Source organism: Brassica napus, chromosome A2, assembly GCF_020379485.1.
Source record: "Brassica napus cultivar Da-Ae chromosome A2, Da-Ae, whole genome shotgun sequence".
Classification (NCBI taxonomy): domain Eukaryota; kingdom Viridiplantae; phylum Streptophyta; class Magnoliopsida; order Brassicales; family Brassicaceae; genus Brassica; species Brassica napus.
Genome location: NC_063435.1, coordinates 22,238,311 through 22,264,904, shown reverse-complemented (window position 1 = coordinate 22,264,904; position 26,594 = coordinate 22,238,311). Strand labels below are relative to the sequence as shown.

The 26,594-nt window shown below is 34.6% G+C and overlaps 1 long non-coding RNA gene and 2 pseudogenes across 17 annotated transcripts; 2 read left to right on the top strand and 1 right to left on the bottom strand.

Moving 5' to 3' along the window:
• The first annotated feature begins 415 nt into the window (after window positions 1-415).
• Window positions 416-1,656, top strand: LOC106400620 (annotated as a pseudogene).
• Window positions 1,657-3,594: 1,938 nt separating this feature from the next.
• Window positions 3,595-5,838, bottom strand: LOC125585206 (annotated as a pseudogene).
• Window positions 5,839-6,887: 1,049 nt separating this feature from the next.
• Window positions 6,888-18,061, top strand: LOC125588495. Of its 17 annotated transcripts, none has more exons than XR_007324672.1 (5): window positions 6,889-7,087; window positions 7,211-7,410; window positions 7,554-7,843; window positions 7,940-8,157; window positions 8,229-8,710. It is a non-coding gene; the product is annotated as an uncharacterized LOC125588495 (long non-coding RNA). The 17 variants fall into 17 exon arrangements; XR_007324666.1 differs by adding exons at window positions 14,481-15,184; window positions 15,817-16,056 and having other exon boundaries at window positions 6,940-7,843; window positions 8,229-8,575; XR_007324664.1 differs by adding exons at window positions 16,429-17,127; window positions 17,759-18,061 and having other exon boundaries at window positions 6,941-7,843; window positions 8,229-8,575.
• Window positions 18,062-26,594: the final 8,533 nt, after the last annotated feature.

The following is a 26,594-nucleotide window of genomic DNA, read 5'->3' as shown; positions in this document are numbered from 1 at the left end:
AAATGATGGAATTGTCTGTTATACAAATTATAAATATAATATTTTTAATATTTTATGATATAATATCAAATTAATATTTAAAATAACAGTGTAAAAAATGTAATGAATTTTTTGACGTCATTCTTTAAAATTTTTAAAACCTTTAAGTTATTAACAAAAAAAGATCCATATAAATTTTGAGTTTTGGTAAGTAATTAAAGTATGGTATCTGGTTTTCTTTGGGCGGAAGGCTAAATTGAAAGAAAAATTGAAATGGGCTTCTAGTTTATATATAAATGAATGAAGTCCTTTGATAATCTCGTTTCATCAGAACACAAAACGTCACGTAGTTTCAGTAAGCAAACAAAAAAAAACGAAAACGACATACATTCGAAGCGATTAACGATAACATCTCTTTCACTTCCTTCGAAGCTCATTCCAAACCACACATTCAAACTAACTGAAAAAACTAACTGAAAACAGAGGAGAGAGAGAGAGAGAGAGAGATACAGAGTGTGTGAGCAAGCAGCAAATGTCCCTATCAATGGCGTTATTCTCCCCGCCGATCTCTTCTCCGCTTCAAAACCCTAATCACACCCCCAAGATCTCACTCTCTCTCCTCTCCACCAAGCGCCTCTCTCTCTTCTCCCTCACTCGAGCTCCTCCTCCGAAAACGGCACGTCTGCTACAGTCTCTGCAACCACCGTTGAGATTCCAAAGCCTGCGTCGCCCGCTAAAGAGGAAGTTCCGGTTAAATCTCCGACGGAAAGCTCCTCCGACGAGACTAATTGACAACCACCACGACGGAGATCAAGTTTCAGGATGCGAAGTGGGTTAATGGAACATGGGATCTGAAACAGTTCGAGAAAGAAGGCAAAACCGATTGGGATTCTGTAATCGTTTCTGGTTAAGTGTGCTCTGTTACTTACTACAAAAGCTCCTTGCTTTGGTTTTGTAATACGTTATAGGGTTGTTGTATAATGTGTAGAGGCAAAGAGGAGAAAGTGGCTTGAAGACAACCCGGAAACAACTACTAACGACGAGCCTGTTCTGTTCGATACCTCCATTATTCCATGGTGGGCTTGGATGAAGCGGTATCACCTACCAGAAGCTGAACTCCTCAATGGTATAATAACTCAATAATGATCTTGTGTAACTTTGCAACTAACATGATCTCAAGTTTGTTTTTTTCTTGATTGGTGGGTATTGTCTTATAGGTCGTGCTGCGATGATAGGGTTCTTCATGTCTTACTTTGTTGATAGCCTTACCGGAGTGGGACTTGTTGATCAAATGGGAAGCTTCTTCTGCAAGACACTCTTGTTTGTGGCTGTAGCTGGAGTTCTTTTCATCCGCAAGAATGAAGATTTAGACAAACTCCAGGGTTTGTTTGAAGAGACAACCTTGTATGACAAGCAATGGCAAGCGGCGTGGAAAGAGCCGGAATCATCTTCATCAACGGTTTCTTCAAAGAAGTGAACAAAGTTTCTTGCTTTTGTTTCTTCTTGTTATGTGATGTTTGTGATCAGTGTAAGTCTCAAGATCATTTATTTATTGTATTACTGATCTTGAGATTGTAATCTTTGTGGCTTTATAAAATCTCTATGAAAAAGTCACAAAGAAAGAGTAGAGAAACTAAGGAAGATCCTTGACTTTGTAAACCAGATCTCTTCCTGTGACTCTTGAGTAACAGAAAAGAATACAGTTCTACAAAAAATTACCAATTATTTAGCTGTATAATTCTTCACTTATCCCAAAAGGTATATGATCCACATGAATCTCAACATATATTATACTAGGAGGAGAGTGGACAGTGAATCAAGGAGCATACATTATGTGCTCAACCATATGGTTTACATGAATGACTATGGTTACATGAATGATGAGAATCTCAACATATTTTATACTAGGAGGAGAGTGGACAGTGAATCAAGGAGAATACATTATATGCTCAACCATATGATTCCATGCACATTTATTATAACAACTAGTGTTTTCTCCCGTGCTATGCACGGGCACCGTCTTATACTTCCTCTATTCCCGAAAATAAGATTTTCTAGAGTTTTCAGGTTTATTAAGAATGTAATAAATATTTAAAGTTTAATTTACTATTTATTTTTCTATACACTTTCCAATAACTATTGACCAATAAAATTTAATCAATTCAATTATTCATAATTAATGTTTCTCAAAAATATACAAAAGTACCTTAAAATATAGAAAATCTATATTTGTGGAACAAAAATAAAATCTAGAAAATCTTACTTTCGGAAACGGTAGGTAGTAATAAACAATGAAAAATGTTTTTGAGTTATATACAATTTAGAGTGGAAGTAAATATTATTTTGAAGGTTATATAATTTGGGAGTAAAAATATGTATTTTGAGGATTATATTTATTGTTGTTGTTTATATATCTTACAATACTCCAATGTGGACACAAGATAAACATCATATATTAATCTGTTTATCAAACAATAAACCATTACATATGAAAAATCAAATTCAGGGACACAAAATAAGGTTGTGACGAACAACCTTTTTAATTGTTATCATGTTCATTATTTTTAAGTATATATATACATAATACCAACCTTAATTTGGACCTTCTTCTCTTACGATTCTTTTTTATAATTTTCTTTTACGTTTCTTCATTTTAATACCATACAGTGTATTCTTAAAATATCTACAAATAAAAATATAGAACACAGTGTATATATTTGAATCCTACGTGATCAGGATTGATCTAGACATGAATCTTTCTCTTTTCTCTTCCTTTTAGTTATTCCCACAACTTTTTTTTCTTCTTCTTGTGGTGACTCTCAAAATTTTAAGGTGTTTTTTTGGCTAAAAAAATGTTTTAGGTGTTTAGTTAGTAATTTTAGATTTTGTCAATTTTGATATATTTTGTTTACGTTTACTTTTGTCACAATGTAGTATTTAGTTTTTGCCAAAATGTAGAAAACCAGAAAAGGAAAAAAGGTCATAGTTAAGTTATAAGAAAAAAGGTTAAAAATTTACTTGAGTTGGGCATTTATAGTTTTACTAACCTGGAGTTAATCTTCATCCGCCAACTTTTGATGTATGCTCCGCCTATCAAACTTTGATGTATCCATGTTTGTGTTCTTTTTCTCTGTTCATTGAAAGAGATGCCTTACGAAGAATATTGGTGTGGCACACCACTTGGCAATAAACTATTTGGTGTTCATGTAGAACTGTAGATTTTGCAGTGTAAGTGTAGTTACGATCATAAAAAGTATTTGATGAACCTGTTTTTTTTTAAGTTTTGATATGTCTGGTTATTAGAAGAAGAAATTTCAGAAAGAATAAATGGAGTTATAGCAAACAATTTAGGAATTTACGTTAAATCTCATTTCAAAAAAAAGTTAACTGTTTTAAAGATAGAGAGATCATGGATATAATGTGAGAATTTTTAGGGATTTTTTAAAAAATATAAGGTAAATAAATAAAATTCAACCGAACTGTTTTGATTTTTTTCTGCATTTACGTTTTTATTATTTAAATTTTAAAAACGTTTCCACATGTCATTATCTTATTCGCTAGGCGACTTGCGCTTTAATATATAAAGGATAACGCATCACCATTTGTAAACCGTGGTTGGATGTAAAAGGTACAATTTATAATTTACCAACCAAAAGCTCAGAGTAATCACATTCACAGGTGAGTTTTCTCACTTATTAAACTAAAACCCAAACTTTTGCTCACATATCCACAGGCACACACATAGTTTTTGAAACCGAAAAAGAGATAAAAGGAGAGGACAGACAAAGCGGTGGGTAACTTGATGATCTACAAGTTAGAGTGGCCAAGACGGAGCAGTACACGGTGCCACGATGTATTGAGCACCCCTCTTAAGTTCCACACTGACTCCACATTTCCGGCTGAACATTGGCCGCCGAATCCACCTACCCCACAATTCCCATAATTATTATACGAGAGAATAATTCACTTTATTATTATCTGAGAGAGAGAGAAGTTTTTTTACCGCTTTGGCGATGACCTCGGTGGTACTCTGGGAGACATCAATAGTGGCTTCAAACAACACCCACGCCCATTTGTCACTAGAGCTGTGCTCAGAGATGTAATCCTTTTCTGGTTCCTGTGTTCTAGAAGCTTCCACCCAGCTTTTGCCTCCATCCATTGATATATCCACTCGCTCGATCCCTCGCCCACCTCCAGAAACCGCATATCCTTTGATGCTTACCTGCAAAAAACCCAAATATTACAACTCAATTTGCTACTGCATTGGTTGGGAAATGACATCAGAGTTCTCACCTTTCCAGGCTTCACCATTTGCACGTCCTCCAAAGAGCAGATTGCACTCTGTTCACACCATAAACAGGAAACATATTTGGTGGTGGTCCAAAGAAATAATGCTCGGTTTAAAATTCTATAATCAGACCAAATTCAACAATATAGTATACCTGAACAGGGAAATCCATTTGGGGCCTCCTTGTGGACCAGTCAATATTGTCCCAATTGACAGAAGGTGGGAACATTTTGTAATCTTTTGCATGAAAAATCCCTACAAACACAACAACACTGTGATCCTTTAGAGCAGTTTCTGATTTGCTAAAAAACAGTAAGCATGCATGCTGAGAGCACAGACCTGGCATTCTTCAGCGATTACATTGATGGAATCAAGCCATTTAACCGAACGAGCACCAATCACACCCGGGACAACCAGCCTTAACGGATACCCGTGATCCCTGTTCAGGATCTTCAAACAAGGAGAAAAAAAACATTTAATCAACATACAACTGAGCAATGAAAAAGAGAAGGAGAGATATAAAAACCTCTCCATTCATCTCATAAGCGAGTAAAACATCGGCTTCAGGATTTGTGGCTTGGTTAAGAGGGATTGACGCCTTGTAAGGCCCACCATTCTCCTCCTACATAGAGACGAATCAAATCAAATCAAAACCAAACGCATAAACTAAAGATGAAAGGGAAAGGTGTATATATATATAAATACCTTGCAGCGATCAACACTGACAAACTCAACATGTCTGCCACCTAAACTGGTGGAGCTAGTGAGCTTTGGAACGCCCAAAAGCTCAAGAACATCGGCCAATTTGGCCCCGCCCCACACAGCTGAAAGGAAACACTATTATTAAACAGTCTTTGTATTATAAAAAAAAAAGATAAATCTTTGGAGAAAGGAAGAAAGAACCGTTGCCAATGGCAGAAACATCCCAACCAACCCCTCTAACATTCCTGACTTTGCTCATAGCAGTTCTTCTGTTACCCGCACACTGTAGAGTGGCAGTGACATTGTACTTGGGCAGGGACTTGATGTCTTTGATGAATAGCTTTGTTGGGTTATCGATCAGTCCGGTGACAGACACGGAGTAGCTGGTAAGTGGAAACAAAGATCCATATTCAGACAAAAGGCAAATTGCAAACCAAACTGAAAGATGGAGAGAAAGAGATGTGTTACTTGTCGATGTGATCGATAATGGGAATGGGGCCGTGATTTCGCTTGTAGAAAAGAGGGACGGGAGTGACGTAAGATTGAACTAAGGCGGAGCGAGGAGGTTCGGCATTGAAGGGCTCCTGTCATCACCACAGAACCCCAAAAATGGAATCAATAGCAGATCGATGGATCAGAAACGAAGCAAAGAAAAGAAGAAAGGAGGGGCTTGCCTTTGCGTTGATTTTGAGACAAGGGTCACGAGATGGTTCTTGCGAGTAATCTGAAGGTCCGCGAATCCCAGGCATATCTTTTTTTTTTTTTTTTTTTTTTGCAGATAACCAACACGAAGACGCTTCCTTTCCAGTCCACCACCAAGACGCTTCCTTTGCTTTGTGGTCAGAGAGAAGGAGGACTTCTGTGGTCAGAAAAAGAAATGTATCGGCCCATATACTCGGCCCAAATTTCGATTGGGCAAGGTCAATCCCTCCCTCCATGATTTTGTTTCTTTGACTTTCTCTTTTCTTTTTTTACTAGGGGCTGGCTGGACCCCGCGCAAGCGCAGGGGAAGAGGTCCATGTAGTTGTTGCACAATCTGTGAAGGTGAAAACCATAACTATGTTAGTAATGTTGTGCATAAACTTGACTTGGTGCAGTGGGTTGGAGGTGGGGGCGTTAGCAGGGAGGTGTAAGTTGTGTCGTTGAATACCGCGAGGAAATGTAAAAGACATCCACTGTACGTGTGTTTGTTTTGTGAGGTTTGATTTAGGGCCTGACTGGTTCAAACACAACGGTTGCGGGAGTTTGTGGATGAGGGCGGTTGCGGTTTCTAGCGGTTTTAAGAGATTTGTACGATTGGTACTGCGGTTAAAAATTGGTACGTTTGCGGGTGACTTATGACGGGTTAACTACCAAATGCGGTAACAGTCAAATAATAAATTAACAATATTTACATTTAATATAATTATAAAAATATCAAAAATCATAAAATTATAATAAATAAAAAATTTATATTTAGAAAATTATAATTTTAATTTTTGAAAATTTATTGAAATTTTTTTTATTATAAAATTTTATAATATTAATTAAAATATAATAGATATAATATTTTCATAATTTTAATTTTAAATATTTTTACTTTTGTATATATATTGTTTTAAAAAAAAAGAAAAAAAATTTACCCTCCTGCAACTGCCTGCAACCGCAAACGCTAGCTGTAGCCAGCTTTTGAGTTTATGAGATTCGGAGCGGTTTGAAACGGTTTAGACGATTCGAGTGATTGTTGCAAACCGCCGACAACCGTTACCAACCGCAAAAGCTGCGTTTGTGGGTTGTAGCGGAAAAACCAGTCGCCCCCTTAGTTGCTAAACCTTAAGCTGTCTGCCCACAGAGCAGTATCTATACTATACTAAAAGTTGCATATCTTTAATAGAGAGGGTGTCCACCTCAGCTAGAAAAATCAACTAATCAAGAGCTTTTATTATGCCACGTCAGTACTGTTTTGACTGATCAAAACTGGGTTTCGTTTCTTTGTCGTAGGCTGTCTTAACATTTTAATTTGGCCTATAACAAGCCCACCTTGCCAAGCCCTATTTCCGTCGGAGTCTATGAATCGATCTCTCCCTCCCCGCAACTGCTCCACTTCTTCTCTCTCATCCGTTCCTCTCTGAACTAAACGTAAACCTTCAGACATTACTGATCAATCAGTGAAGATCTTTAAGCTCCTATTAATTGTTTCGTTCCACTTTCCATTCATCCTCTTCCTATATAAATCGTTGTGTCTACCCCTTAACTCCGCAGAAAATCAGAACCTACTCTGAAATAGCTACAGCCATGGCTATGAAATCGATTGGAAAATCTCAGCTTTTTACTTCAGCGTCGCCTCACCAGGTCCAGCCGGATCAAGCGAAATCAGAGCTCTTGATCCACTTCTAGGAAGTCAGAAACATTGCAAAAGGTGGAACCTTTATGGACTAGAGATGCTCCTTTTCGACGAACATGTATGCCTACTTATCCCTTATTTTTCTTTAATTTGAGTATATAACAATCTCTGTGTGTTATATTGAAAGTCCAGTTCGGCTTAAAATGATTGTATTAGTTCATTATAACAAAAAATAGCCTCATGACTCATTTAATGCAAAAGAAGCAAGAAGAAGAAGAGATGATGCAAAGTCTCCATTGTTGCCATTAAGCAAGTTTTCATGGCCAACACTTAACAATGACTTTATAAGCAGACTGCTCTTTCTTCGGTACGTCTCTCTCTCTCTTTCTGTTCTCAGCAACCGCTGCTCACATGTTGTTCAAGATCTCTGCTTTTTATTCGATTGTTTACCTTTTCCAGTGCCTAGAATCTCAAACTGGAGCTTGAAAGGGGCAAAGAAGCTTGGAATCAGATGGATTGGAATGTTAACAAGGCTTTCAAAACCTACAAAGGTTAACGCCTTTGTAAGAAAAAGTATTGAACTTGATGATGTTTTGTGGAGAGAGAGACTACTTATTGATCAATTCTTTTTGTTTTGATGATTGTAGAAATGGAACGCAAAGCAATGATGGATATGTCACTCCTTCCACACTCTGATCCCACTGACATTGCCTTAGGCTCCTCTTTTGACAACAACGACCGCTCCCCCCTAAACGCAAGAAGACTATGACTTCAGTCTTCCTTAAATACTTCGAGACCGCACCTGACAGCAAGACTCGCAAATGCAAACTCTGTGGTCAAAGCTACTCCATTGCAACCGCCACAGGTAATTGCATCAGTGTTTAAATCTTCCTCCAAGGTCCTGATGTAACCTTTTATGTATTCCCTCTTTTAAAGGTAATCTTGGAAGGCATCTGAATAACCGACATCCAGGATATGATAAGGCATCAGATGTTGCAACCACCTCAGTACCACATACACCACAAGTTGCTGCGAAACCCTCACAGTCCCATTCCAGGCCACCGCAGATTGATTATGATCACTCCCTCCCTCTACCGTAGACGAAACATGGCTGGGAAACTCCTTCAAGTTTGTTAACCCATCCGTCCAGTTATGGCCTGCCGAAAAGTACAAAGCAGTGCTCAAGGAGGTTTTCAGAAGCATGCAGGGAGATGTAAAGACAACACTGGAGCATGTCCAGTCCAGAGTTTCGCTCACCTTAAGTTTCTGCCATTTCAGAGCATGTACGCAGTCTTCTTTTTCTTTGTTGGACATCTCCATAGAATGACTAACTTTTTCAAGTACCAAAATAAAATTTGGAAGTTAGTAAAAATATTGTATACACTCTGATCTAATAAAATCTTAGCTATTATCCCAAATTGGTTACTACGTCCAATTCTTTTTACAGTAATACAAATATAAAATATATACTTTTTCTTATATCTCTTACTGTTCGTTCAGTTGTAGGTAAACTTGAATTATGTTTTTTTAACTTTGAAAAATATTGGATGCCAGAAATTTTCAATTTAGTATGGATTGTATTATTAATTTTCCACACTATTTCCCTGTGAGGAGTAGCGAAGAATGAAATGTATGTGCTAATACATCTTGGAGGTAGAGAAGACCTACTGTTTTATAATTCTGTCTTCAAAATTGTTATCATTTTTTGTGCTTGAATTTTTTTTATTACAAATACCTTCAAGACTAAATCAATATAATATTATATGTAAACAACTACAAAATCACAAAGAAAAAACAATCATGAGGATTTTAGCAATAAAACTCTTCTGTTAATCAAAAATGTATTCTTTGCAACAACATAATAAAATGATCTAATTGGAGTTTGTACATCGGTGACCAGAAACTCATTTGCTGTCAGGGGGAACTAGCATGAAAATTAAAAGGAAATGATGAGTGGTCAAAGTAGGAAGAAAGAAGATGATGAATATTTTACCGAACAGGGGTTTAACCAAAAAAAAAATATATATTGAAAAAGGCATAATAGATATAAACATACTCAAATTATAGAGGATTTATGAATCATACTCAAATTGTTAAACCTATACATGCTATTTGAGTCAAACACACAGTGAAAATGATGTGAAAATTACAAATCATGTTAAAGGTTTTTCAAAAATCATCTTACATGAAAACATATACAAAAGTTTTATTTTTAAACAAAATTCAAAGCGGCATAACATACATGCCAACATCACAAATTAAAAAATGGCAAAAAACATTATAAAGAATATAAGAGAGATTCAACAAGAATTTTGAAACCATCATGTCTTTATAGTGAATTGGAGACATAATTAACTGAAATTTGTACATGGTGGTCATAAAACCCATTTGATGATGTAGGGAAACATATAATATAAATTAAATGGTGAGAGATTGGAGTCAAAAATGAAACGAGTAATAAAATATTATCAAATAGTCTCAAATGCAAAAATAATTAAAAAAAATGTTGGATTTTTTAACACATATAATATTCAATGCAGTTTTTAAAAGAGATTCTCATATATCTGTCAAAACTGGTCTTCAATCATGGTCAATTGTATATTACTCTCTTACATATTACAACCAAATCCGGAATAAAAATCATTCAAAAAAAAGTTTACATCTTCTCAAATTGAAGAACATAGTCTACAAAAAATTTAAACTAAAAAAGACCCAAAATAATTTATACGTATATAGTTTTACTTCCATAAAAATATTTAAAATATTACTTATTAAGTTAAATAAATATAAATTTAAAAGGCAAAAAAGGAAAATTATTTGCCTTAAAGCCCATAACAGTACTGGCCGGCCTGATCACAGTTTAGTTATTGTCAACTACGTATGTCAACTATAACCTCATATGAGAAAATATGTATTTATATATTATAATTAATTAATGATTACAACATCTTCAGAGCTTGCCTCTTGGTCCTCTCTTTAAAATATTCTCTACCGTATTATCAGAGACAATTAATCTCATACATTAGTTAAATTTTGTTTGATAATTAAACCTTTTCAATTCTCATATACAATGACAATAAACACATTCAACTTTCTAAAGTTATGCATGCAAATCAAATTTTTTGGTTACATAAACTGCACACAAAATTTACAGTATCGAAAGTTAAACTAATTACTAATATACTGCAAAACACCAAACAAAAAAAATATATCAAACTTAATATCAAAATGGTAATGATATAACAAATAGAGTTTTTTTTTAAACAAAAATGAAAAAAATAGTTCCCATTGTAATTAAACATCAAAATAATATATATTTGCAGACATTATCCGCGCGTAGCGCGGAAAAAAGCTCTAGTAAATAATAAAATATATAATCATGTTTCTTAGGGTCCACTGTTATTGAGTGTTTCACTTCAAACTGGTAATTCATTCCAAAAATTTGAAATGGTTGGTTTGACATAAGTTGCTGACTTGAGTTGTTCTGTTCAGCCCTCTGAATCAAACAGTGCTTGCTAGAAATTTATGTGAAGGGGATAATCATATATTGGGTAAGAGTTCAGTATTATACTACATAATAGATTACCTTTTTTTGGGTTCGTAATGGGGGTGGTGGAGCCAGTTTTGACGCCTTGTTTATCATTAACTGCATAAGTCAAAGTAGTGTTAGTTCTTAAGCAAAGTGGGTGGTTAAGAGAGGCGTGGGGTTGGATATTAGATGGGCTGTGTAGTTCTTGTCATAAACTTAACTTTCATTCGAGAGCTTTTTTTCCATGTAATTCATTCATTGATTTCAAATCATATACAAGAGCTGTTGATACATCAATAATACATCCATAGTACACAAATCCAAATACACATCCATAACTACACAACCAAACTGTAACGACCGTAACCCGGTTTCTCTTTAAACCGATAGTGGTTTAATTCAAATAATAATTAATTATCTATAAAACCAAAAGCTAACCATTTTAATTCCTAACCCTAACCGTATATTCTTGTACACGTATTTATATATGTTGTACTCTTCGTTAAAAAGCCAGCACTACAAGAAAACACAAGTTTTACGAGGGCAGTTTTCCTCGTGACTTCGTCGTAAAAGCAGTGTTACGAGGAATTAGCGAGGAAACCTGTTTCGTCGTTATACGTTTGTCGTAACGCATATATCCTCGCTAATTCGTCGTAACGTAGCGAGGAAATAATTTCGTCGTAAAAGCGAAGAAGAATATTTCGTCGTAAAGACCACGTAAAGCTTCCACGTAAGGACGTCGCTAAATTTCCTCGTAAATACCTCGAAAGCCATTCTTCGTTAAAGCCACGTAAATAACTCGAAAGTAAATACTCGTAAAGTAAACGTAAATACCTTGATAGCTTTCCTCGTAAAGACCACGTGAATTTTCCACGTTATTTCCTTGTAAATATTTCCTCGTAAAAACCTCGTTAAGCTTCCACTTAAAGAAGTCGCAAAATAACTACGAATTTACTTCGTTTCGTTATTTTACAGAAATAAAAAAATTATAATTAAAAAAATAATTTAAATAATTTAAATTATTAATAAAATTAAAATTTTAAAAAAATCAAAACCAAAATATTTTATATGTAAATAAGTTTTGAATTCATAATACAAGAACTGAAATTAAAAAGAACTAAGGGTCGTTAATCGCCCGGTAGAATTCATCACTCCTCGCCGTTACATCCGCCTCGGCATGTGAGTCGTTGGTTGGTGACTACCCGGCTCACCGAACATCTCTCTGTAATGGGCAGTAAGTCTACCTTTTCGAACCTGAGAAAAAAATTTAATTTTTTAAATTTCCGTCAACAGTATATTTTCCAACATTATCCACCTAATCAACACTAAATAACATAAGATCCGTAAACTTATCTAAATTCCCTATACTAACCACCTAATCTACCTAAACTAACCAAATTAGAGAGGAATTAGAGAGGCTTACCATTGCAACGAAACAGGGAGGAAGTGGAGAGGAAGTAGAGAGGAAAGAAAGAGTGAGCATTCGGGGTGTATATATAAGATTACATTCCGTCGCAAATTCCTCGTAATTTTACGACGAATTACAGAGGCCCGTGTTTTTTTTTACGACGAAACAGCGAGAGATTACAAAAGCCCGCGTTTTATTATACGAGGAAGTTACGAGGAATTACAAAGGCCCGTATTTTTTAGGTACGACGACGTTACGACGATTTTGCTTACGTGGAATTACCGAGGAAAGCTTCCCTATAAATATACCCGTAACTCTCCTTCTCAACCCACACCCAAACTCCCAAATCACACCCTATCTCACTTCATACTCTCAAATCCAATCCTATTCAAATTATAAAAATTAGAGAAAAAAGGAAGAGAAGAAGATATTGGAATTTATGTTGGTGAGACTTAAGTAATATAATTGCTGGAAGTCTTGCCACATGTAAATCCAGTATATTTCTTCTTTTTCTTTTTTTTTCTAGTTTTTACGGTACGAGGTGTTTACGACGATTTTGGTTACGAGGTGTTTACGACGATTCCGTCCTACGTGGAATTAAAGTGGGCCGCGTTCATCATTTACTTTACGTGGTATTTACGACGAATCTCTCCTACGTGGTATTTACGACGAATCTGTCCTACGTGGTATTTACGAGGAATTCGTCGTAAGTTCGACGTTAACATACGAGGAATTAACGAGTATTCCGTTTAAATCCCTAAAATCCGAAACCCCAAACCCCAAACCCCATATTCCTTATCTTCTACTTCATATATTCCAAACCCTATCTTTATTTTCATTCCAAACCACAATTCCTTATTTTCATTCACTCAGAGAGTCTTACGTGGAATTAGCGTGCCCCGCTTTCTTTATTTTTTTAATTTCGTCGTAAACTCCTCGTGGCCTTACGACAACCTTACGACGATTTTGGCTTGCGTGGAATTAGCGTGGCCCGCTTTCTTTATTTTTTTAATTTCGTCGTAAACTCCTCGTGGCCTTACGACAACCTTACGACGATTTTGGCTTACGAGGAATTAACGAGTATTACGTTTAAATCCCTAAAATCCGAAACCCCAAACTCCATCTTTCTTATCTTCTACTTCATATATTCCAAACCCCAAACCCATCTACCCTTGAACCTCAATCTATTCTTTCACCTCAAACCTTATTTATAATATATTCCAAACCCCAAACCACAAGTCCTTATTCATAATTAAAATAAACTTTCACATTACCTTATTCATAAATCAAACTCCCACATTATCTTATTCATAAAACAAACTACATAAAATCAAATACATCAATCGGATACATCAACATTCTCGTCATCACTAGAAACATCATCATTTTCATTAAACTCGTCTTCAACAGCTTCGTCTGTGGCATCGTTGGTAAGATCTTCGTACTCGTGATTATGCGGATCAATGAGAAGGATGTCATCAATTTCTTGTTCAGGTTCCTCGACTTCATTTATCTGTTCTTCTTGCAATGGTGGTTCTTCTCCACTGATAATTCGTCCTCGAGGTGTAACTTTGATCACAGCTAACCAATTTATACCCGAATCTCTCATTCGAGGGTATGGAAGGAAGCTAACTTGGTCTGCTTGTGAAGCTAAGATGAAAGGCTCGAATTTGTTGTACCTTCGTCCACCGTTGACATCAACTACACTGAATTTGTTAGACCGAACACCTCTGTTGACGACGGGATCGAACCATTCACATTTGAAGAGGATGCATTTCAGCTTCAATATCCCTGGAAATTCGACTTCAATAATCTCCGTCAAGATCCCGTAGAAATCTATTTCCCCTTTCACACATATTCCATAGTTACTGGTCGCCCGCTGTCTACCATACTCATATGTGTGAAAAGTATAGCCTCGTGTGAAATTACGACGAAAATTAATTGGATGGCAAAAAAAAACGTGAGCTACCTACCAAGTTGGTGGATTCAAAATTTCCTCGTTAAGTACACGTAAAGTATTTCGTCGTAAAGAACTCGCGAAGTTTACGTGGTATTTACGAGGAAATAGTGTTTCCTCGTAAAAGCCACGTCAATTTACATCGTCTTTACGACGAAATTGTTTTGTCGTTACCTTACGACGAAATAACGATGCTTCTCTTTTTTCACGTACTTTCCTCGCAAAATCAACGTACTTTTACGAGGATTATTTTTCCTCGTTAATTATCCTCGTTAAACTTACGTTTTCTTGTAGTGCAGCCACCATTATTTTAGATCGAGCCAGAGCTGATGCCATTGTGTTTGTCCACCTCTAATCATCACTCTCGTCTCCATCTCTTTCCTCCTTTATTCCCGTGTTCTTCTTCTCCCTCTTTATGAAGCTGTGCGTTGTTGTTTGGAGATGCGAGACGCAAGCACCACCACCACCGTGAACCATCTCACCTTATTCCACCGGAGCCATGCTTCATCACCGAAGGAGCAGCCCATGTCATCACAGACCCGTTACCTGCCGTCACATCCGTTACGTACCGGATCTGCGAAATGGAGAGCATGAGCAGAGGGAGAGAAAGGCGTTCGAGGCGGAGCCGCACGTTCCCCACCACCACCGGTCTTAGATCTGTACCGCCGTGATCCCTTGGCCACCGTAGTTGATCCATATTGTCGGAGAGCCAGCAATGCTACGTCGTTAACTTCTCGTATCGGTTGGTGATGTGGAGCACGTGATAAATTATGATAAGTTCCTTATTCCTATTTTTCTTGTATTACAAGTAACCGTTCTCATCATAAACCCTATAATTATATATATATATTAATTATGCCTCTGTCTTGTATTATTTATATTCGATTTGATGTGTCTTGGTGAGGAGTGGAGATCCATGGCGAAACCGTAGCTTTCTTGCTGATAAAGTCATTTTGTTTATAGTCGGACTCGCTTCTGATTCTGCCTTATTGGCTAAGGTGAGGGTCTATTCCGTAAATCCCGTACCAGTGTAGAATTCTCTCTATCGTAGTTTAGATTTCAAATCATGATCCGTCTGTTTGAATTGAGTCTTGATTGTTAGTTATTTCATTCATTGTAAATTGGAACTAGGGGTCTAGAGGATTCAACCTTTGATTGGATTGTGTGATGTTAAGAAATGCGATATATATATGTATGTACACATAGTTATGAGTAGGGACTATGTGCGCGGGCGGGGGCTCAGAGATGTCTGGGCTAGCGACGCTACTTTGATTGTGCGGGCAGGGGTTCAGAGACGTCTGGACTTGCGATGCTACTTGTGCGGGCGTGTGGTGCATAGACGTTTGTACCATGGATGCTACTTGAGAGGGCGGGGGTACAGAGACATACTGTACTAGCGACGCTACGTATTATATATCCATATGAGGAGATGCGGGGTGTATGGACTAGCTTTATGCTATCATCGCATTGTTTGGTTTGTGTGACGCGCTAGGCGTCGTGTGTGTTCATGTTAGAGCTAAACTTCCATAGTGGGAGTTCTATTTACTCAAGTCAGTGGTTTGCGTGTTTAGTATCCCATACCTCACGGAGTGACTCCCCTGTTGCTCACCCCTCTTCTTCCCCCTTGCAGGTGAGTTTGCCGAGTTGTTGGATATCTGGACGGTTTGGTGTCTTGGGATCATCGTATTTTATTCGGTTTTATAAATCGGTTTAATTTGGTATTTTACGGTTAGTAGCACACCGTTCTCGAGAGAGGAGGAGACGGGTGTTACAATTTGGTATCAGAGCGGGGTTCCGTCCCGGCTCTGACCCGGGACGGCGATTTATGGGACTAAGATTTCAATGATTTTCAATGTTTTGGAATTGGGGGTTAAAAAAAAAAATTTTGACACCAAGAAGTCCAGTATCTTTCGGTTAGTTGTTAGTGTTTCTAACTCTTTTATTTTTGCAGGAGAAGACCAAATTTCAATTCGTTTCCATTGTTTGATTTATCTTGTGTTTTTCTTTTCTTCGTAGTCGTTGAAGTTCGTTTCGGGTTCTATCTAGAATTCGGGACGAATTCCGATTAAGTGGGGAAGAATTGTAACGACCGTAACCGGTTTCTCTTTAAACCGATAGTGGTTTAATTCAAATAATAATTAATTATCTATAAAACCAAAAGCTAACCATTTTAATTCCTAACCCTAACCGTATATTCTTGTACACGTATTTATATATGTTGTACTCTTCGTTAAAAAGCCAGCCACCATTATTTTAGATCGAGCCAGAGCTGATGCCATTGTGTTTGTCCACCTCTAATCATCACTCTCGTCTCCATCTCTTTCCTCCTTTATTCCCGTGTTCTTCTTCTCCCTCTTTATGAAGCTGTGCGTTGTTGTTTGGAGATGCGAGACGCAAGCACCACCACCACCGTGAACCATCTCACCTTATTCCACCGGAGCCATGCTTCATCACCGGAGGAGCAGCCCATGTCATCACAGACCCGTTACCTGCCGTCACATCCGTTACGTACCGGATCTGCGAAATGGAGAGCATGAGCAGAGGGAGAGAAAGGCGTTCGAGGCGGAGCCGCACGTTCCCCACCACCACCGGTCTTAGATCTGTACCGCCGTGATCCCTTGGCCACCGTAGTTGATCCATATTGTCGGAGAGCCAGCAATGCTACGTCGTTAACTTCTCGTATCGGTTGGTGATGTGGAGCACGTGATAAATTATGATAAGTTCCTTATTCCTATTTTTCTTGTATTACAAGTAACCGTTCTCATCATAAACCCTATAATTATATATATATATTAATTATGCCTCTGTCTTGTATTATTTATATTCGATTTGATGTGTCTTGGTGAGGAGTGGAGATCCATGGCGAAACCGTAGCTTTCTTGCTGATAAAGTCATTTTGTTTATAGTCGGACTCGCTTCTGATTCTGCCTTATTGGCTAAGGTGAGGGTCTATTCCGTAAATCCCGTACCAGTGTAGAATTCTCTCTATCGTAGTTTAGATTTCAAATCATGATCCGTCTGTTTGAATTGAGTCTTGATTGTTAGTTATTTCATTCATTGTAAATTGGAACTAGGGGTCTAGAGGATTCAACCTTTGATTGGATTGTGTGATGTTAAGAAATGCGATATATATATGTATGTACACATAGTTATGAGTAGGGACTATGTGCGCGGGCGGGGCTCAGAGATGTCTGGGCTAGCGACGCTACTTTGATTGTGCGGGCAGGGGTTCAGAGACGTCTGGACTTGCGATGCTACTTGTGCGGGCGTGTGGTGCATAGACGTTTGTACCATGGATGCTACTTGAGAGGGCGGGGGTACAGAGACATACTGTACTAGCGACGCTACGTATTATATATCCATATGAGGAGATGCGGGGTGTATGGACTAGCTTTATGCTATCATCGCATTGTTTGGTTTGTGTGACGCGCTAGGCGTCGTGTGTGTTCATGTTAGAGCTAAACTTCCATAGTGGGAGTTCTATTTACTCAAGTCAGTGGTTTGCGTGTTTAGTATCCCATACCTCACGGAGTGACTCCCCTGTTGCTCACCCCTCTTCTTCCCCCTTGCAGGTGAGTTTGCCGAGTTGTTGGATATCTGGACGGTTTGGTGTCTTGGGATCATCGTATTTTATTCGGTTTTATAAATCGGTTTAATTTGGTATTTTACGTTTAGTAGCACACCGTTCTCGAGAGAGGAGGAGACGGGTGTTACACAGACATTATTTTCGACGATAGAAAAGTGAATTTTCAATACTTCATACGAGAGCTTTTTATTCTTTTGGTGAGAGAGAGCTTGTTGCACTGTTTTTCTTTTGTTGGAAGTAAGTAAGCTAAAGCGGTGGGTGCTGGCACAGAGAAAAGTTTGAGATTTGTAAAGCTTTATCAAATAATTGGTGAGACTCCTGCAAAAGGAGAAACAACATAGTGAATGATAGGAAAATTACAGCCTGATTTTTCGATCATATATGTTTACTATTGAATAAGTCCAGACATCAGTTAATTAACAAAAGTTGAATCTATAGATTAGGAAAATAAATTAATTTCTCAAAATTAGCAGACAAATTGAATACCTTAGCTTCTTGTAGATCATCGTTAATAAAGTTCATCAATAACTCAAATAACACATGCTCCACCAACAAAATTTTCCCCATAAAATACCACAACAATACCATGAAATCTCCATTCTTCTTGATGATTCCTGAATCCCAGAAACAGAAGAGACGGCCAACAATCACCTGAGAGGACCAGCCAAGGTGGAGATGTGAAAGGTGGCGTGGTGACCAAAAGGTTGAGAGGAAATTGACTCGGAGGCAGACGTTACGTTTTCAAAGGAGGGATCAAGGGTTCGACCGAAGAAAAACTTAGATAGTGTCTGTCAGATGCTAGATACCAGCCGTAACCGTCAACTATTTATAGAGATTTTTGTGTATTTATCTGTTATCAAAGGCTTTGATTGCAAAGTGAGGGAGACAAAGAGACTGGGAGTGCTTAAGGTTTTAAATTTTTAATATGAAGTGGACAATCATTGCAACGGTTGAGAGAGGAACCGTCAGAAAATAAATCTTTGTGTTTGCAGAATTTAGTCGAACACCAAACACAGCAGTTCATTATATATGTGATTTACATACAAAACACGAAGAACCAAAATCATAGACTAAAATATCAAACCAATACTAAATTATCAAACCAAACACGACGACTTAAGACCATGCGCAGCGGCGAACCGCTCATTGGGGTTAAAAAATTAATTTTTTATTATTTTCTTTTCTTTTGATTTATAAAAAAAAGATAAATAAATAAAGTGACTAATAGCGGGCCGCCACGTGGCGTGGAGCCCACTGAACAGTCACGATCCGGGTTCACGCGGGAGAGGCGGGACGAGCCGAGGTCTTTGGTTATGCTTATTTTAATATTTTTTCTTTTTCGTAAAACGTGCGACTCTCCCCTGTGAACCCCCGCTGCGCATACCCTAATGACCAAACGAAGCTCTGGTATCAACGTGGGACTGACACAAATTTTAGTAACTGCCACGTGGACACCTTTAAGAGAGACTAAACTATCCTATTATAATATAGACTAGATTTTTTATCGCGCTATGCGCGGATAAGATATTATATGTATTTATCAATTTTAAAAAAATATATATATAATATTGTATTACATTATTTGAAGAACATAAAATAAGACTATATAACATAAATATATTTTTTAAATTTTCTTTGTGGAATCATTATATTGTTTGATTGTTGTATTTGATTCATATATTTGCATAGATATTTGTGATAGATGAATAATTATATTTTTATTATCAGTAAATAATATATATTTATTATATAATATAAGAAAAATGAAATTATTTACTTTTTAAACAAACTTGTTTCATGTTGGGGACTCGGTTATAGACATATCGTATTCGAATGAGATGTTTTTACAGTTATCAATTTTCTTAACAGTCAAGAAACAAATCTGAATATCAAAACAATAATATCTCATACGATCTCTTTGTGGAATAAAACCTCTGAAGAAATTGAATTTAAGCATCTAAAAGAACTAGAAATGGATGTGCAGATGTGTTAACTAAGTCAGCATTACAAAGTATTATTCATAGTTCATATATCATTTATGTTCATCCTATTTTTTTTGTCCATCCTTTCTTAAACATCTTGAAATAACTGATGTTAATTAATAATAAACTTTTGGTTGGCAAAAAAAAAATCAAATTTGTCTAATTATCGCTTAAATATTTTATTAATATTGTCTAAGAAGCTTTCAAGTGATATCATAGTTTAATTTTTATTAGTTTTTTTTTGTAAATTTTTAGAGTTTTTTGTATTTTACATATTAAGCTTCTATTTCTTTCACATAATTGATAGGAAAATTGCCAAAAATAACACATTCATAGTACTACTTTTCATGTTTACACTAATCACTTTTACCCTCACTTTTAATGAAGGATAAAAGACACTTATACCCTTAGGGTTAACTAATCTAGACTTAGGGTTTAGAGTTGAGGGGTGGGGTAGGGTTGGGTTTTGGAATTTAGGATTATAATAAATATATAAATAAATACTTAAAAAATATATAATTTTTTTTTAAAATAGTTTCAAACATAATTTTCGATTTTCAAAAAGAAATTTGAAAAAAAAATAAAAAAAAAAATTCAAAAAAAAGAATTTATAAAAAAGTTTGAATTTGAAAAAGTATAATTCGAAAACATAAAAAAAATTATTTTTATTTTATTTTATATTTTTTTATATTTTTTTATTTTATTTTTTATTTTATTTTTTATTTTTTATTTTTTATTTTTTTAATTAAATAATGATTTACTATATATATAAATAAAATGGATATAATAGTCTTTTGCCACTTAATGAATAATATATTTTTGAAAATGTCTTTGTAGTGATGGTAAAAATGAAAAGTGGTAGCATGAAAGTGGTAAACATGTAATTTTCCCTAAGACTTTCAGGGAGGTATATTCGTAGAAGTATATTCTTTTTTTTGTCATAAAAGGCTACTTGTAATTTCACTAGATTTTTGGGTTAGTTTTGCATTTGATTCAACTTGGGGTATATATTTGTGTTTAAAATCAATTTATGGATCATATTTGGCAAATTCCCTTTAAATTTATTTATACTATTTATTTCAATAGAGTTTTTATGTGAACTAACTTTTTGAGCTTTGAAAAAAGTTATATCTGCATTATACATAGATTTTTAAAATTTAAATATTAAAACTTAGGTCATAAATAATATATTAGAAGTGTTATTATAGAGTTTTGTTAAATTACAGGTGTTCAGTTTTTCAATAATAAATAATTGACTAGAAACTCAATCTTATTTTGGAATGTATATATATTCATATCGTTTGGGATTCACAAAAAAAAAAATCAATACAACCCTGAAAAGATGTATTCAAAATTATATGTTGATATAACCCACATCACAAAATCATGATTTGAAATATATATTATAATATTTTAGTTTTATTTATGCTTTCAAATTATATTTTTTCAAATTCAAACTTTTTTATTATTATTTTTTATTTTTATTTTATTTCTTTTTGAAAATCAAAAATTATGTTTTAAACTATTTTTTTATTGTTTTAAATATTTATTTATATATTTATAAGAATCCTAAATTTCACATTCCAAAAACTCTATCTCACTCTCTAAACTCTAAACTCAAAGTATAGATTAGTTAACTTTATGGTTATAAATGTCTTTTACTTCTCATTAAAAGTGAGGGTAAAAATTGTTAATGTAAATAACAATTATGTATAGTACGATATGTATTATGAAATCAATACATACCATATATGATGGTATGATATCCCAATAAAGTATATCTTTAGAAAATCCCCTATATATTATTTGAGAAGCATTGCAACATTTTTTTTGTAGCCACGTGTTATCACTAGAATGATTTTTAGAATCCTTAGAGAAATAGGTTGGTGCATTTAAATATATAATAAGCTTTTTATTAAACCACAATAAATACATTATTAATATGATTCATTATTTCCTTAAATAAGATTACGGAATTGCCTAATGTGGCTAAAGTATATATGATAATTAATGATTTTGAATAATAAAGATTTGATAAAAATATGTGTGTATTATAATTATACTTGTTTAATTTTAAGCTATTAAAATAAATTAAACAATCATAGTAACCAGATAATAAAAATTAAAAAAATTATTTATATATTATATTTTGAATTTTTAAAAACGAGTATAAATTACTAAAACTGTTAAAAGTTTCACATTCAAATTTTGTGATCTATGATTTAAAACTTTTGTTATGACATGATACAAATAATTGAAAAATAATATAAGTTGAAAGTCTCATTTAACAAGTATCAAAAATAAAAAAATATATAAATATATGTATCATTTTAAATTAAACTATATGTTATATAAAAATACATAAATATCGTAATTTTGAAATTTACTTTGAACACTTTTTTGATAAAAAATTTAAAAAAATATTCACAACTTAATTTTTAAAATATTATAAATTACTTAAACCATTATTCTCACAGTGAAAATTTTGTTATCACTAATTTAAACTTTTTGCAATAACGGATACAAATGATAAAAAAATATGAGCAAAAAGCATCATCTAATAAATATTAATATTAACATATACCATATATATGTTACTATCATTTAAATTTAACTATATATCATATCAAATAGAAAAAATATTTTTTGATTTATTAAATTTATTTATATGTTCGCACCAATTTAATTATATAAGTAGTAGATAATGACTTTTTAATTATTCAATATATATTTATTATTTCATAATATGTTATAAACATATAATATATAAAATAATTTATATATATAATGTTCATCCCGCGCAAGGCGCGGTCTTAACCTAGTCTTTATTAAAGTGAGGTAAAAATGATTAGTGTAAATGACAATTACGTAAAGTGAAAATAAAAGTGGTTAGTTAACCTTAGTGACAATCTTCTATGATGAATTGTATCAGATTTTGACACACTATTAGAATACACAGAAGAGAAAATATCAAAAATTGTAGAAAATCTTCAGACTTTCATTTAAACACAACAACCAATCTCTCAGCTTGAGTGTCTAGCAAAAACAGAGAGAGATAATTACCTGTAATCCTTCATCCTTTCGATTGAGTTTCTTAATGGTGATGAGAAGTGGAGAATTAGAATAACCAGTGGTGAGAATCTTTCCTTTATAAGAAAATACTGAATCTACCTTCACGGATCTTAACCTTTCCGGTAAACTCACAAGTGGCTTCACTGAGTTATTTGTTAAGTGAAACTCTAAGAACTCTGTTCTCTCTCTGTATACAAGTCTCTGATTCTTAGCTGAGAAGTAAAAGATTTTTTTTTTCGGTGTAGATGTTAAAGTTTTAAATTTTTGACAGAAATACAGAGATAACTAGTCGCAGAATGAAATGAAATCTAAAACAACAACGAGAAGAAAGAAACCAATAACTTCAAATGCTAATAGAACATGTCTGACTAGAATATGGAAGCAAAACCTCGACTAAAGAAGCATTGCCACATGAGAAAGAACCTTTGATGATACATGAGACCACACTTTGTAGAAATCGGTTTGCCCACAGTTCTACTCCAAGAGATTGGTTCTGTCCCGCACAGTTTTAGGTTAATTATTTCTTTGTAATCTATGATTTATTGTAACCACTATTAATAGAAATATGCTTAAAATTGTTAATATAATATCATATATATTTATATGTATATTCCGTATTTCTATAATGTAATATATGACATTTAATTGTTATTATAAACAAATTATGTTAATTCATCTATATTTAAAATGTTTAATTATTTTTTTTGGTAATATAGATTAGAATAGGTAGTTCTATGACTAGTTTTCTTTTAAAAATTTAAATTAAATACCAACAACCAATCAAATTAAGAGAATTAATTTAAAAGTTCACCTATGAATGACACATAAACAAAATCCACTTAAGTGACTTCTCAATTAATATATAGGAGAATGAATGCATTAATATATAATTATAAAAATTTTATGTTTGCATGCGCGGGCGGAACACCTTGTAACTGATTAAATATTAAATCATGGTAAAATACATTTTAGAGCACATCTCTTGTTTTTTCAATTATAATTTTTATCCCTAAAATATTAATATTTTATAATATAAACTAAATTTAATTAATTTATAATAAAACCTACAGCATTAAAAAATTTAACAAAAACATTCGTAATTTCTCGAATGAGATACTTTTTATTATACTTTTTTCTCTTTCTCATATTTTTTTTATCTTTAAAATGAGATACCATGATGACAAAAAAAAAGAAGAAAGTGAGATGCCATTTTAGAGAGTTAAACAAAAATTCAAGAAGAGGATTTAAAAAACAGAAGCATGCATTCTTTTTCATTTTATCATTAAAGTGATATACCATTTTATAGAGTGAAACAAAAATTCAAGAAGAACATTTAAAATAACAGAAGCACACATATTTTCCTTCGGATCCCCGAAGGCAGTGGCCAGTTCCATGCTTTAATTGACGGCACAGAGCACCACATGAGCCGGCACCACAATCTGTTTGTGGTAAAGGCTCTTTACACAGCTTTCCTAGCTGTCCTTGAGTCTCATTCGCCATAAATCCTGTAAAAAAAACGTCATTTAAAAACATATAAGTATCGATTTTCTTTTTTTTGCAGCAGAAACAATAGATTATTTTAAAGATGGTTAAACATCAAACAAACCTAGAATAAATATGATAAGGACAGCACAAAAAACGGACTTAGTCATTTTATATGATGATTGGAGTTTTCAATATATATATATCTTTGTGTGTGTGTGTGTGTTTAGGATGTGTATCACATAGTTATATATATTATCAAGCTGATATTTTTAGGAAATATATATAGCATATATGATGATATAATATATGCGTGCATAAACTTCAGATGCATATTGGTTAAGTTGATATATGTTTCTCGTTATGTACATACCTTATGAAAAAGTCAAAAAACTAAGATATATGCCATATATATAATATATGCATGCATCTAAAATATTTAAATATACAAAATCCCTTTATCATTATTATATATTAACATCAAAATTAAATGCATTTATGTTGTATTCAGTCACAAAATTATGCTTGTATGTCCAATACTCTTTTATGAATGGTGACCAATGAACGACGAGGAACAAATGCATTCCCTAACATTCCTTAAAAAATCACCATTTATAAGGAATAATTTTTCCTTCTCATTTCCTACCATTCCCTTTTTTGTAGAGAAATAAAGAACAAATTAAATCCTTGTTAAATATGAGATGGAACCATCATTCCTTTTCATTCCTGCAATTCTATTCCTTTACGTTCATTTCCTATTCGTTCCTCTTGATTCCAGAATGGTCACCAGTCATACTCTTTATAATGATTTAATAAAGAATTACACTGAAAGACAGTTTTATTCAGTTTTAAGTTTTTTTATAACCGAATAAAACAGTTTTTTTCTATCAAGTTAATTTATCCTAACCAGAGGCGGACCCATGTGGAGAGAAAGGGGTGCAGCTGCCACACCTTAAAATATATAAATGTAATTTGTTAAGCTAGTACAATTGAAATTCTTTAGTTCTGGTGGTGAATTTCCATCGTCTGACACCCCTAAAACATAGGTTCAATTCCTGCTTGATACTCATTTTTGCTTCTCTTTCAATATGGATTTCAAGCCCATTTATTTTATAACCCATGTTTAAAATAATCTTGGGTCCGCCATTGATCCTAACAGCTTCATTTTCACCTAAACAAACTAGTTATCTTTTTTTTTTTAACAAACTAGTTATCTTGCAACTAACTTGCTGACTAACTAAACTATTGTTTTAGCGGGAACTAACCTCCACCACTCATCTATATACCATCTCAACGGTCCAAATTAATTCTAAGATCTGTGACAAGACTTATATATGTCTCATATCTCAACCATTGGATCTTCTTTTGTCCTTTTACACGGACGACCAGATTAACTGGTTTGCATAAAGTTACAGTCTTCATCTTTTTTTTCTTTCTTTTTTCACGGTTTCACTGCTTTTTTTTCACGGTTCTGCTCACGTCCAAATTAAGCTGCTAAAAAAAGTTTGTTGTCTAACCCCCTCCTAACAAACCTATTTATCCAATAACGAGACATGCTTATCCTATAATATAATTTGCTACCTGTTTTTTTATGCAGATCCCCCATGGCAGATCACTGCCTTGTTATTCCCGGAGAGTGGACATCCGTCGATTCTATCTGGAATTTTGTAATAGATAAGAAGACGAGGAAACATTCGGTGGGTTTGATGGAGCTGAGGTTATGGTGTGGATTCATGTACCTAAAACAGCCCCCGAAACCTACCAGTGCACCACTGGCAATGCCTTTGACCATACTGTTCGCTTATCCGGCGAAGATGATACATATTGGAAGAAAGACCTATATTTCCTTGGTGTACACCCAAAGGAAAGTCCACATGTACAAACCGGATCGGCGTACACACGTACATCAAGAGAAGATCCCTCCATACCCTATTCACATGTACACCCAAGATCAGCGTCCACGCGTACACTAAGAACCGCACCACCCCCGTAAACCCCGACACCAATGCACGGTTTTACTCACCAACTTTCTCTTGCTATCCCACACACACGGGAGACTAGGCCACTATCTAAGATTAGTGATAAGAATTTGATATACCCCCGCTCTTTGGTTACCTCTCTTATGAGGCAGATGATGTACCAGATCTCAACCTAGATGATACCGACGGGGAACCTACGGGGAACCTTGTGGTCATGCATAGCTTGTGGCTGATTCTGTTATTTTCCCACATGTCCAACTAGTTGGATATTGCTACAAAATTCAAACATGGAAAGATACGTACTTCG